The sequence below is a fragment of the Meleagris gallopavo genome, chromosome 1 (assembly GCF_905368555.1).
Source record: "Meleagris gallopavo chromosome 1, MGAL_WU_HG_1.1, whole genome shotgun sequence".
Classification (NCBI taxonomy): Eukaryota; Metazoa; Chordata; class Aves; order Galliformes; family Phasianidae; genus Meleagris; species Meleagris gallopavo.
Genome location: NC_139404.1, coordinates 98,168,647 through 98,181,538, shown reverse-complemented (window position 1 = coordinate 98,181,538; position 12,892 = coordinate 98,168,647). Strand labels below are relative to the sequence as shown.

At 36.7% G+C, this 12,892-nt stretch overlaps 1 long non-coding RNA gene across 2 annotated transcripts in view; it reads right to left on the bottom strand.

Moving 5' to 3' along the window:
- The window catches only part of LOC146545533 (uncharacterized), a 71,005-nt gene that overhangs the window by 42,089 nt on the left and 16,024 nt on the right, over positions 1–12,892 (bottom strand). For both annotated transcript variants that reach the window (XR_014887732.1, XR_014887727.1), the window contains one exon: positions 12,438–12,721. This is a non-coding gene — a long non-coding RNA (uncharacterized LOC146545533). The remainder of the gene's footprint in view (positions 1–12,437; positions 12,722–12,892) is intronic.

The following is a 12,892-nucleotide window of genomic DNA, read 5'->3' as shown; positions in this document are numbered from 1 at the left end:
AGATATAAGGAAAAAATATTTTACAGCAAGTGTGGTGAGGCATTGGAGCAGTTGGCTCAGACATGTGGTTGATGCTCCATCCCTGAAGACTTTCAAGGTGAGGTTGGTTCAGGCCATAGGCAGTCTGATCTAGATGTGGTGTCTCTGTTCACTTCAGGGGAGTGGGACTAGTTGGCTCTCAGAGGTCCTTTTCAACTCTAAGGATTCGTGATCCTATGGCTCTATGATCACTACTGATTCATAGATGGTAAATGGTAAAAGTGCTCATTGTCTGAACATTTGTAGTAGCTTTAAGCTACATACATAATCTTGAAAAGGTTACAAGTAATTTTCCAACAAAATCTCAATAACTCAGCATTCTTCAATCATCTGGAAACATCCTCAAGATCCATAGATTTGAGGACTACCACTCATAAACATGACAGTTATTTTTGGAAAAATAAGGATTTTTGAAATAGTTAGCTTTCTGAGTTGTGTGCAGCTTGATAATGTTTTTAATAAATAGGTACCATAATGAAAAATTGCATTAAGTACATACTTGTCTTTTGAATTATCCCTGAAATTACCATTACAAATGTATAGCATTCTAATCTACTTTTAGACCAACAGACTTTAAGTATGATTTTCACTGTTTAATCTGAAAAAGCTAATTCACATCAATAGCATCTTAATCTATATGGTTAATAGTTATCTTTGATAATAATTACTATTTAAGTTTATAAAGCATTCACTAAATGTCTTGATAAATTACACAAACATCATATTAGGCATTTAATGGATGCTTTTTTAAGTCAAGTAAAAATTACTTTAGATTGCAAGTAACTGTAGGTTTATAAAGCCATCATTATATGTCTATTATAACCATTTAACTTAAGTGTTCTGTAATTAGAGAAAAGCCAGAATTTTAATTGCACATTTGCAAACTGCTAGCTAGGACTTCTGAAAACAGTACAACAGTACTCCATTTGGAGACACTATTAAAGAGAGTTTACACTTTCTACAGGTTTTACATCTGGAAGGATTTTTGAAATAAAATCTTGTTGTACTTTTTTAATTATACGGAACAAAATAAACAGACTTTTAATATACAGCCAGTTCCTTAAAAATATTTCAAATAAATAAATAAATAAATAAATAAGGTAATGAGATCACATTTTTGGCTGTTAAAATTAAATCTGAACGGGAAATACTGGATCCAGTATTCGCAAGGGACTGCAGACTACTTTTACCTTTGGATCGCTAACTGGAAACAAGTATGAATAATAATTTTGACCTAAAGCAAATTCTTATGTAGGTGCTCAAATCACAGAAACTTGTGATTCAATTACATTAAACATCACTGGAAATGCAGGGGAAAAAAAAAAGAAAAAAAAATATTTCTTATAATCTTGGAGAACATAAACAATGGTCATGTCCTTGATATCTGCAAGGGTAGAAACAGAAGTCCTGAGGGCAGCCAGACCGTGTGAGTCTGTCCTAATCCATTCATTCCTATTGCAATGGTTAGGCTTCACCTACATAACTATGGAAATTCACCGAATTTAAAATGTTCATCAAACTTTGAATAAAAAGAGATTTTTCCATCTACTATCTTAACTTAAAAAATATTTTGGACTTCTTTTATGTGAACACAAAATTGGTTTTCTGAAATCAAAGAAATACATATAAAGCCTAATAGTCTCTTGTTCTTTCAGAAATGCAATTTCAGCCTCAATGATATATCAGATTATATTTCCCAGGATGAGCACATGGATTCAGAAAGAGGTGATCCTGGTGTGATACGATCTTTCATATGAAACACTGCACAACTTACTTCTGTTGACGTTTCTTTGAAATTCATCAATTGTTTACTGATGTTCACTATGGGATCAAAAAGCAAAATACTTGCCTATATCAGTAGTGTTCTAGAAATGGAAAAATGGCAGGCAAGATTTGCCTTTCTCTCATACCTATTACTGCTGAACATTGTGTTGTACCCATTTCCTTTCCATTACCCTCAGACTGCAGCTGGCAAAATTACTTTTTCTGTTCAGTTTTATCATGCTTTGTGTTTGAAGTTTTTCAACCTTGTTTTGAAATGTAAGAGTACATGCTCCCAACAGTGAATTAAATGATGTGACTAATGTTGCTAAAGGCGGTCTTCTATTAAAATCCAATATTTGTTTTCTTTTGGAATTCTGATTGGTTGACTTTAATAGGTATTTCCCTCAAATTGATTTAGCTTCCTAGCAATTTTATGGACTATACAGCATTATACTTCAGTATCAATAAGTTGTGCTAATCTGAAGTTCATCTAGTATTGCACGGGTTGGGGAAAGCACACAGGGATTTTTTATATTTATTTATTTACTTACTTACTTACCTATAGATGTATTTATTTAATATTTGAAGCTAACAAATTTTTCCAGACATTCCAATGACCTGCAAACTGAATGTGTTTTCTTCACCTTTAAACAGAGGATCTTTAAATGCGAGCTCTCTCCAAGCAGTTATCCAGTTTTTGATGCAAAGGGTCAGTTCTGTGGCTCAGACCTATATGTGAGAAGTGCATCCCAAACAATATTCCTCTGTTGTGGTCTTGAGTGTCATTTATTTTTTTATTATTTGCTACTTATTCGTTTATTTATCCTGGTGTTGGAGAGCATAAGGATCTAGGAAAGGGTAGTAATGTGTAAGAATACAAGACGGCCAAACTTGTTGATGACTAAAGGTGAAGGTGGAAAACAAATCACAAGGGAGAAATAAATATATGCAAAATAATCTGCTAATTGGAGAAAGCAGAAGATAAAAGCAGAACACAGAGCAATAAGGAGAAAAGCAAATTAAAAAAGGAGTAATGAGTGAAGTCCATTTAGGAAAAACAAGAGAGAGAGAAACCAGTTGGAGCTATAAACCACTATCTGCACTGCAAAACATTTAACAAGAAGCCTGGCAGAGAAGGGGCCCTGACTACAGTAAATCCTACAAAGTGATCTACCATTACCATCTTTGAGCAGAACACAGTATGCCTTCAGAAGCAGTGTAAGGGAATTACTGTGTCCCAGTAAAGAGACTGATATTACACTCTCATATGGGGTCATATATTGCTATAAAAAAAGCAGTTACAAAGACCTTAATTTTTCTACTTAAAACATTACAAGGCCTGTGTCTGCTGGAGTTAGCATTTAAAAGGAAAATATGCACGGTCGCTGCCTTGCTGAGAGAAATCTTTGGGTCTGTGTGCTTTTTCCTTTGTGCTCAGAACAATTTAGAGTTTAATATTACCTTATCTATCTCACTTCTGTATTTCAAGGCTGTTCTTTCAATAGCTGAATTCTTATGCTTAGTTTGAGTAATAACACTAAAAGAAAACCTTTTGTTTTCTGAATACCATTTTTCACTCCTAGCTTCTTGGTGTTTTGAGCACCTAAATATTTATTCCACAGCTGTATTCCAGCTTTATTAACTAGTAAAGTATTAAAGGAGGACACTTCTTCTGTTATAACTACACCACAGCTTTAGTATACATTAACATACATGCTTTTTCTCTTAAAATTGCCAGTAACACTCTACACAAATGTATGAGACAAAGTAAAGCATTTAGTGTTAAACAAAACTAGCAGTATTATACTGGCAACAACTGATCGGCTACAGAAATCAAGAGGAGCAGACTGCCTCATAATTGTGGCACCAAAAAATCGTTGTTATGGAAACTGAGTTTTCCAGGCCACATCTGCAGATCTTAAAATACTTCATCATAGCTTGTAGCTAGAAGTTTGCAGCTGCCATCTACTTACAGTGTAAGAACTTCCTAACAGTTTTTCAGATGTCTGTGGTAGAGCCAAATACAGTGCAAAGTATCCAGGAATTACTGTCGTCTAAGAGTCCAGCAGTTATTTCCCCCAAACCATTCTCTTTTACAGCCTCTTTAAAGATGTTTCTGAATAGAAGTATAGCTTTTTGACACATATTCTTAGGCACAGCAGTGAATTATTGACTTGTTACTACCATGACAAACTATGAAGGCTGTGATGTTTTCTTTTAAAATTAGAAACATGTCATACTTGATGAATTGCTAAGCATAAAATGGATCCCATACTGCATTAAACTATTTGGATGAATATAGCTCTTAATTCATCAACTAGATGCATACTTATTATTTCTCAAGAGGAAATATAGCAGAAAATTTAGGAAAGGACAGTCAGCAGCTGACTGTATACAATGATTTCTTCTTCTAGAAAAGATATGACAATCAGAACCTTTTCCTTCTTATTTCAGTGCCAGAATTCCATTTGTACTTTGTTTTTCTTGTTGTTTTTTTTTTTTTCTCTTCAAAACCTAAAACTCCCTCTGGAAATAACAACTACATTATATATATAAGTCTACAATGGATGGTGATATCTGGTCTCAGAATACATGATTATCCATTAGACCTAAGTATTAGAAGATACTTATGCGATGTGTTGTAGCAAAATGTAATAAATAGGATATAGGAGAAAATGCCCTGAGGTGAAATCTTGGTTTCATCGAAAATCAGTGGCAAAATTCCTATTGCTATCAGTGGAACAAAGACTTTGATGTCCATGTGAAAATTAAAATAGAATTCAATTTCTCACATTTGAGAACTCGTGATTATTTTATTTGGATTTAATTCCCTGTTACTTCCTCAGGCAAAGCTCCAATTGAAATCTCTTGTCTCTTGCAATCAGTGGGATTTTTTCTGAGGACAACATTTTGCCAGCACTGCATGATTTGTTCTTTTTCACTGCTTATCTTTTGTCCCTTTTATTGTTTATGTTGCGGGAGGATTAGGGAGATGTGCAGAATTTTGAAACCAAGTAAGATAGGAATGAAAAACACAACAGAGAAGAAATAAAGTTTAAACAAATTTAATCAAGATTAAATTTGTATAGCTGATGTGAAGTTAGATCTTTTTTCTTACTCAAAGAAGGATGGCAAAGCCCTTACAAAAGGGCTGATGGAGTGGGCTGCTTTTCCTTCTGTCTGTAGGCAACTCAGAGCAATTATATTGACATTTACTCCCTGGCTTCATGCCACACAACAACCACAGGTCCAGCATCCTACTCCCAGTTAGCTGCCTCTCCTGCTGGTGGCCAGGCAGGAGCTGACTACTGAGACTTTCCTCACTTACCCATTCGTGGCTCTGGCCACAGGCAACAAAGAAGATAGAAGGCTGAAAGATGCTACCTTTTTTGGCTCTAAGATGCCATAACCCTTGCCATGGTGGGGGTCAGCAGCTTGTGGAGCTTGAGGGATACCAACATCCAAGGAGAAACATGGTATCTGAGGTCCTCTGGGAAGCTTCAGCAATGGTAGAATGTGTGAGGAAGTATAGCTCATGGTGAGGAAAGTGCTCTGACCCTGGCCCTTGCATTGTGCTGACATGAGCATCCACTCCCACTTGTCTCGGGGGGAAGCTGTTGGCAAACATCAGAAAGGGGGAAAAATACCAGGGATTAAAGATTTTCTTTAGCACTCAGTAACGTTAACTTTTGTTTTCACATTGTCTGTGCCCTTAAGCCAGAGCTGGGCTATAGGGCAGAGATGTGACCTGTCCACATTGAACTACTTCTCTTCAGGAGTATGTGCTAGAAAGCTTCCTGAAAATTGGAAGGCTTTAACATTTAGCAGGAAAATTCCTTGATAGCTAGTGGAATAACTGAGTTGTGTTTATTGCTAGAGTATCTACATTCTAGTGATAGCTTATAACTGGTATTATCTGCTAAAATGAAAATACACCCGTTAAGTATTCATGCATAAATACTTATAGGCTAAGATCACACCAGATTAACTTTTCTTGAATATATTATATATAAATTGTGCTAATATATCTAGCTATAGACACTTTTCAAAAATTCAAGTCACACTCACATAACTGCTTTTAAAGTGTGAGCTTATGTGTTTTATATTGTGTCGATCAGAACTAGATACTGTACTTCAATAACAGCCTCAATATAGTAAAACTACCTCAATAGATAGTAAAACCTACTTATTCAGTATTTACCTGATATATTTGTTACCTTTAACTACATCATCACAAAGTTCAGTTGCCTTGGTCATTGAACACTCTTACAGATTTAAAATATGCTTGCTAATGCCACGTTACAAGCTAGCTATAACTGGAAGCCACAAATATATATGCTGAGATAGAACTTACCCCCCAGTTACTTCAAGACAGTGAAATTTCTTAATATTTTTTCTTTATCTCCTTAGTTCATATTTGTACAGTTGATTTAATGATTGTTAACAAAATGCATATGGCAAAATAGTTGAATGTTTTTAAGCCATAAATTAACAAATACTCTGAAAATGACATTTTTAATCTCTTTGGATGTTTTATTTTTTTTTCCCTGTGGTTCATCCTTTGGTCAATTTTGCAATATATGTCAGAAATATCAGTCATTATAGAATTGAAGTGCAAGGATTTTACAATTGCCAAAAAAAGTGAGTAAGAAGATTTCTCTTTATGTTTCCTGTGTTTCATAGAATCATAGAATCACTAAGGTTGGAAGAGACCTCTAAGATAATCTAGTCCAACGATCAACCCATTCCCATTTTGTCAACTAAGCCATGACACTCAGTGACACAGCTACAGGTTTCTTGAACAATTCCAGGGGTGGCAACTCCACTAACTCCCTGGGAAGCTTGTGCCAATACTTTACCACTCACTCTGAGAATAAATTCTTCTTAGTAACCAACCAACTTGAAGATATTATCTCTCATTTTACGACTTTTACCCAGGAGAAGAGGCCAACCCCCACCTCGCCACAACCTCCTTTTGGGTAGTTGTAGAGAGCAATAAGGTCTCCCCTAAACCTCCTCTTTTCCAGACTAAACAAACATAGAATCATGGAACGTCTTGGGTTGGAAGAGATCCCGATGATCATCAAATTCGAACCCCCCTGCCACAGGCAGGACCACCAACCTCCAGTTCTGGTACTAGACCATGTAAACAATCCCAGTTCCCTCAGACACTCCCCATAAGACTTGTGCTACAGACCCTTCCTCAGCTTCACTGACCTTCTCTGGACACTCTCTAGCATCTCAATGTCTTTCTTGTAGTGAAAGACCCAAAACTGATCCCATTACTCAAGGTAAAGCCTCACCAGTGTCGACCAAGTACACGGGGATGATCACCTTCCTAGTCCTCTTTGCTATTTTATTTCTGATACAAGCCAGGATGTTATTGGCTTTCTTGACCATCTGAGCACATTGCTGGCTCATGTTTAGCTGACTCAACTAATAAACCCAGGTCTTTTACTGCCATGCAGTCTTCCAGTCACTGTGCCCCAAGCTTGGAGCACTAATGGGGTTGTTGTGACCAAAGTGCAGAAGCTGGCACTTGGTCTTGTTGAAGCTCATGCAATTGGCTTCAGACCATTTATACAGCCTCTCCAGATCTCACTGTAATGCCTTTCTACCATCAAGCAGATCAATACTTCCTCTCTATGTGGTGTCATCTGCAAATTTACTGAGGGTGCACTCAATCCCCTCATTCAGATTGTCAGTAAAGATATTAAACAGAATTGGCCCCAGTACTCACCCCTGGGGAACACCATCCATGATGTGTTGCCAGCTGGCTTTAACTCAATTCACCACCATTCTCTGGACCCAGACCTTCAGGCAGCTCTTTATCCAGGAAAGAGTGTGCCTGTCCAAACCAAAGGCTGCCAGCTTCTCCAGGAGAATACTGTGGGAGACAGTGTCAAAGGCCTTGCTGAAGTCCAGGTGGACATCAGCACCCTTTCCCACACCTACCAGGCTGGTCACCTGATCCTGAAGGAGATGAGGTTGTTCAAACAGGACCTGCCTTTCATGACCCCATGCTGGCTGGGCCTGATGCTCTGGTAGTCCTGCACATGTTGTGTGATCTCACTCAAGATGATCTGCTCCATCAATTTCCCTGATACTGAGATCAAGCTGACAGATGTGTAGTTCCCCAGATCATCCTCCTGACCCTTCTGGTGGATGGCATCACAATGGCAAGTCTCTGGACACCTATGACCTTTCCAGTTGACAGGACTACTGATAAATAATGGAAAGTGTTTTGAAAAGCACTTCCACCAGCTCTTTCGTACCCTTGGGTGGATCCTATCCTGCCCCATAGACTTGCAGTAGTATAGGCGGAGTACTGTTTACTCCTGTACCGGGTTTATTCTGCTCTCCACCCCTTCAACCATTTCAAAGTTTCAGTATTGAGATTAAAACAGAGGGTATATGGGTATATATGAGTGTATAGTACAAATGGTAACATTTCTGTGTTAAAAAAGCAATGTTGTGCCTCTTAAAAAAAAAAATAAAGCTCTTTTTCTTATAAGACTGGAAAGATTCTGAAGAACTAGGTAAGGGTAGGTAAGGGAAAAAAAAAAAAAGAACTACAAGTGTGTTGTTTCTTTTTCCACGTAGCGTACTTGTTAAGCAAATATTCTTCTTCCTGTTTGACTCTGGTCAGAAGAGCTAGATCTAGGATTGTGCCTTGTGTCCTGAGGATTAGTTGCAGGTACTAAAATAAATGGTAGAAGTCATTTCACTCTTTGTAGATTGCTAGAAGCAGCTGGGGGGGGAGGGGGGAGGGGGGAAGAAGCCTCAAAGAAAGAAGAGAAAAAAAAAAAAGTTTCCTATAGTCCCAATATACTTTTCAGCACAAAATGAAATAACGCTTCAATTTTTTAGCTTTTCTTTTGCTGAAAGAAATATGATAATGCTTTTGAGAGGAATAGATTTGCCTGAACACAAACAAACAAATCTGAGAAGTAAGAGATAAAGTGTTTTAAATCTGAATTTATAGCTAGACCCATATATGGGTGTGATGTTAAGTTTCTACATATAATGTATTCATTATTTGTGTGAATAATATAGCTTTCTGTTGGATGTGTTGGGCAAATGCTCAAATAATTATGTGTGATAATAAATACAGGAAATTTCAGCTGTATTTTATATAATATCAATTGTATTTTCCATTTATAGCATCAATACTGTTCTAAAATAGTTGTAAAATTAGGAAACTTGCCTGTCATTACCATTCTTTTAAGCTAGTTTTAATGCTGGAGGCACAGAACAGGTTGACAGCTTTGGGTTTTGGCTAGCCTACACTAACACATCAATGTAAAATATTTACAAAACTTTTTTTTCCAGTAGAATATCTGAACTCCATGCCAAAAACAGCTAATGAAGGGAAGAGGGAATAGACCAAGCTAAATAAATAATACTACCGGTGTTTGATTAAAAACAACAAAACAAACAACAACAACAACAACAACAACAAACAGAAAACTATATTAATGATTCAAACTCAACTCTTTAAAGTTAGCATTGGTTATAACTCTGACATTATGCAAATCAAAAATTCAAAATACACCAAATATTTAAATATGTTATAACTATTTTCTTGTCAACAAATTTAGTAATATTATTGAATGATTACTAAGTGGATTATGTTTTTCGTGTGCATATTATTTTACCAGTGTCATTGGAAAAATTTTCGTTTTATATAAATGAACCAATTGCTTCTTCTTTCTTTCTTTAGTCAGTATGAGATGGCATTAAAATGTTAACTCTTTTTTTTTATTATTTTTCTTAACCATTTAAAGGAATAAAGAATATGTTTCCCATTTGATGCACAGTGAAAAAGAGGGAAAACTATAATGTCCACAGAATCAGCAAGACAGATCCTGCCTGACCAACCTTGTAGCTTTGAAAGAAGCTAGAAGAGCCACCGATGTCATGTATTCTGGAATTCAGTAAGACATTTGACATGGTCCCCCATAAAATCCTCTGCAAGTTTGTGGGTGACACTGAGCTATGTGGTGTGGCTGACATGCCCAAAGGACTGGATGGCATCTGCAGAGACCTAGACAGGCTCAAGCAGTGAGCCAAGGTGAACCTTATGATGTTCAAAAAATCCAAGTACAAGGTCTTGCACATGGCTCATGGCAACCTTCACTATCAGTACAAGATGGGGGGTGTAAGGAGGAACACAGCCCTGCCAAAAAGGATGAGGGGATGAGGGTTGATGGCAGCTGGACATGAGCCAGCAATGTGCCCTCATAGCCCAGAAAGCCAACCATATCCTAGGCTGCATCAAAAGAAGCATGGCCAGCAGGTCAAGGGAGGTGATTCTGTCCTTCTACTCTGCACTGGTGAGACCTTGTCTGAAGTACTTTGTCCAGATGCAGAGTCTTCAGTATAGCAGAGATATAGACCTGCTGGAGCACATCCAGAGGAGGTCCACAAAAATGATCCATGAAATGGAACACCTCCCCTATGAGGAGAGGCTGAGAGAGCCGGGGCTTTTCAGCTGGGAGAGGAGAAGGCCCTGAGAAGACTTGAGAGCAGCCTTTCAGTCTCTAAAGAGGACAGAGAAGAAAGAAGGGGACAAAATCTTTAACAGGGTCTGCTGCGATAGGACAAGAGGAAATGGTTTCAAACCACAAGAGGGGACATTTAGGTTGGATATAAGGAAGATGTTTTTTACAATTAGAGTAGCGAGGCACTGAAACAGGTTTCCCAGGGAAGTGGTAGAAGCTCTATCTCTGGAGAAATCCAAGGTCAGGCTGGAAGGGGGGGCTCTGAGCTACCTAATCTAGCTGTAGGTGTTCTTATTCATTGCAGTGCAGTTGGACTAGATTACTTTTAAGTCTCCATTCAATACAAACAATTGTATTACTTTATGAGAATGAAGTGAATTCAGGTGCAAGACAGAATCTTCCCAGAGTGTCTTATGGTCATATAAAAAAGGACAGGAGATAATACAGAGGTGCTTAAATTCTATGATTTTTATAAGGAAATGGTATGTGTTTATATAATGGAAACTTCTCCATCTGCTTCTTCCATGAACTACTCTACTCTCATCGGGTCCTGCAATGCAATTAGTTCAACTTGAGTAACATCTGTGACTGCTGGCATTCCACTGACTATTCTGAGACTTAATGGTGGCATAAGACTTTGGGCTTTTTGGATCCATAAGCTGCATTCTTGTGAGAAGCATTATATAATATTCTTAACACATTAAAATAAATAAATAAATAAATAAATAAATAAATAGGAAAAAAAAGAAAAAGGAAATGAGATTAAGAAAATATTGTGAACTTTTTTTTTTTTTTTTCCCTTCTGAATTCCTTAGAGGTAAATATACTTAAAGGACAAGTTTATTTAAGACTGGGTGCTTCTGAAGAGTTTATTATTCGTTATGTTCTTATCCTTTTAGCATATGCATTTATTATCTTGTTGGTCAATTCTTCTTTCTTTGTTAAAAGGTTAAATATCCAATATGCAAAGTAATGTTAAAAAAGATGGCACAAGCTTTTGTTGCGTGAGTTTTTTTCCTTTAGAGAAATCTTTACAGAATATTCCTTGATGTTTAGAAAACAGATGGTATTTAATAAGCTAAACTCTAATTGCAATTATTAGTGAATGATGATCAAATTTAAAATTGAATTCTCTTTCAGAAGTATCTTGATATCTTGTTTTGCAAAAGATTTTATTTCTTCCTTGTTAAAATCCTAACATTAATCAATGATGGATGAATGATTATGCTATTAAGTTCTAAATTAGTTTCCAATTCTCATCAGCTGAAAACAGCACATTGTAAAAGAAGAATGGAGAAATAAGGTTAATCTGAAAATCATACATCTGCTGCAAGTGTAGCTTTCATGTGGTTGTAAAATTGCATATAAAATTGGGAAACATTATTTTGAGATTAATATCATGATGACGATAGTTGACATACATTTTCTATTCCTAATCTAAAGTTGGAGCTAGACAAAAATAAATCAAAGTTCATATACCTAATCTAAAAGGGTGTTAGTGAAAAAAGTAATAAGGAGATATCTGACTAGTTGTATCACAGAAGTAATTTTAGTACTTGTAGTAAAACTTAATAGGTCGTACTTTTTGGAGGCTACAATGGGTTCCTTATTTTCCAGAGGACATCACAAAAATGATCGTAGGACTAGAGAATCCTGTTTGTTGCACAGGTTATCTTCTGTCCATGTTTCACTTTATTGTTTCTAAATCGCCTGTGAGGAATCTTAATATCCAGTCTGTGTAGCCTCTGAATATTTATAACAGAGACAATTTTGTGATTTTCTGCTGGAGTTTGATTATTTGACTATTTTGAAAGTGTATCAGCTGTTTCATTCTGTTAAACTGAATCTGTTTTTCAAGCTGCCTTCTGACATACCAAATAGTATAGGAAAATGCTGTGTAAATGTAAAGATCAGCAATGAGAAAAATAAAATCAATTACGTGTGTATTTTTTCTCATGATTTGCAGCATCTGAAGCATGGACTCAGATGTGAACGATCCAAATCATTTGTTACAGGTTCTAACATCCCTTATATACATTCACAAGTTTTCTCTTTTAACTTTTCCACCCACCTTGATGAGTCAGCAAAACATTCCACAAACACTCCTTAACTGTGCCTGCATGCGCTTACCCAAGCAGAACCATGAGTCGTTCCTAGCCATGCGCTCTTCCTCCAATCAGGATCATTATCACGCGGCTATCATGCAGCTAACTTGACTTTGTTTTTCTCTTCTGGAGGTGTCCTTGGTTCTCAGCGTTGCTTTCTCATGTCGTTTATCTTGCTCCACAGCTGCTGCTCTGAATAATCTTCCTTGTATTCCCAGAATGAGATACAAAGTGTGTTTGAAGAGCAGGGCATACAGGCCAATTCAGTAGAAGTTTGGTCAGAAAACGCAGGCAACACATACCTGAAAACTTTATGACCAGATAAACAAAAGTTAAAATTAGAAGAACTAACCAAATGAAATCTGAATAAACATGAATGAAGGTGTTCAAACTATTAAAATCCTTATTTTTGAGTCCCTTTTTGATAAAACATTTCCATTTATAAAGCCTAAGAACTACTGTGAAGCAGGAATTCTATTC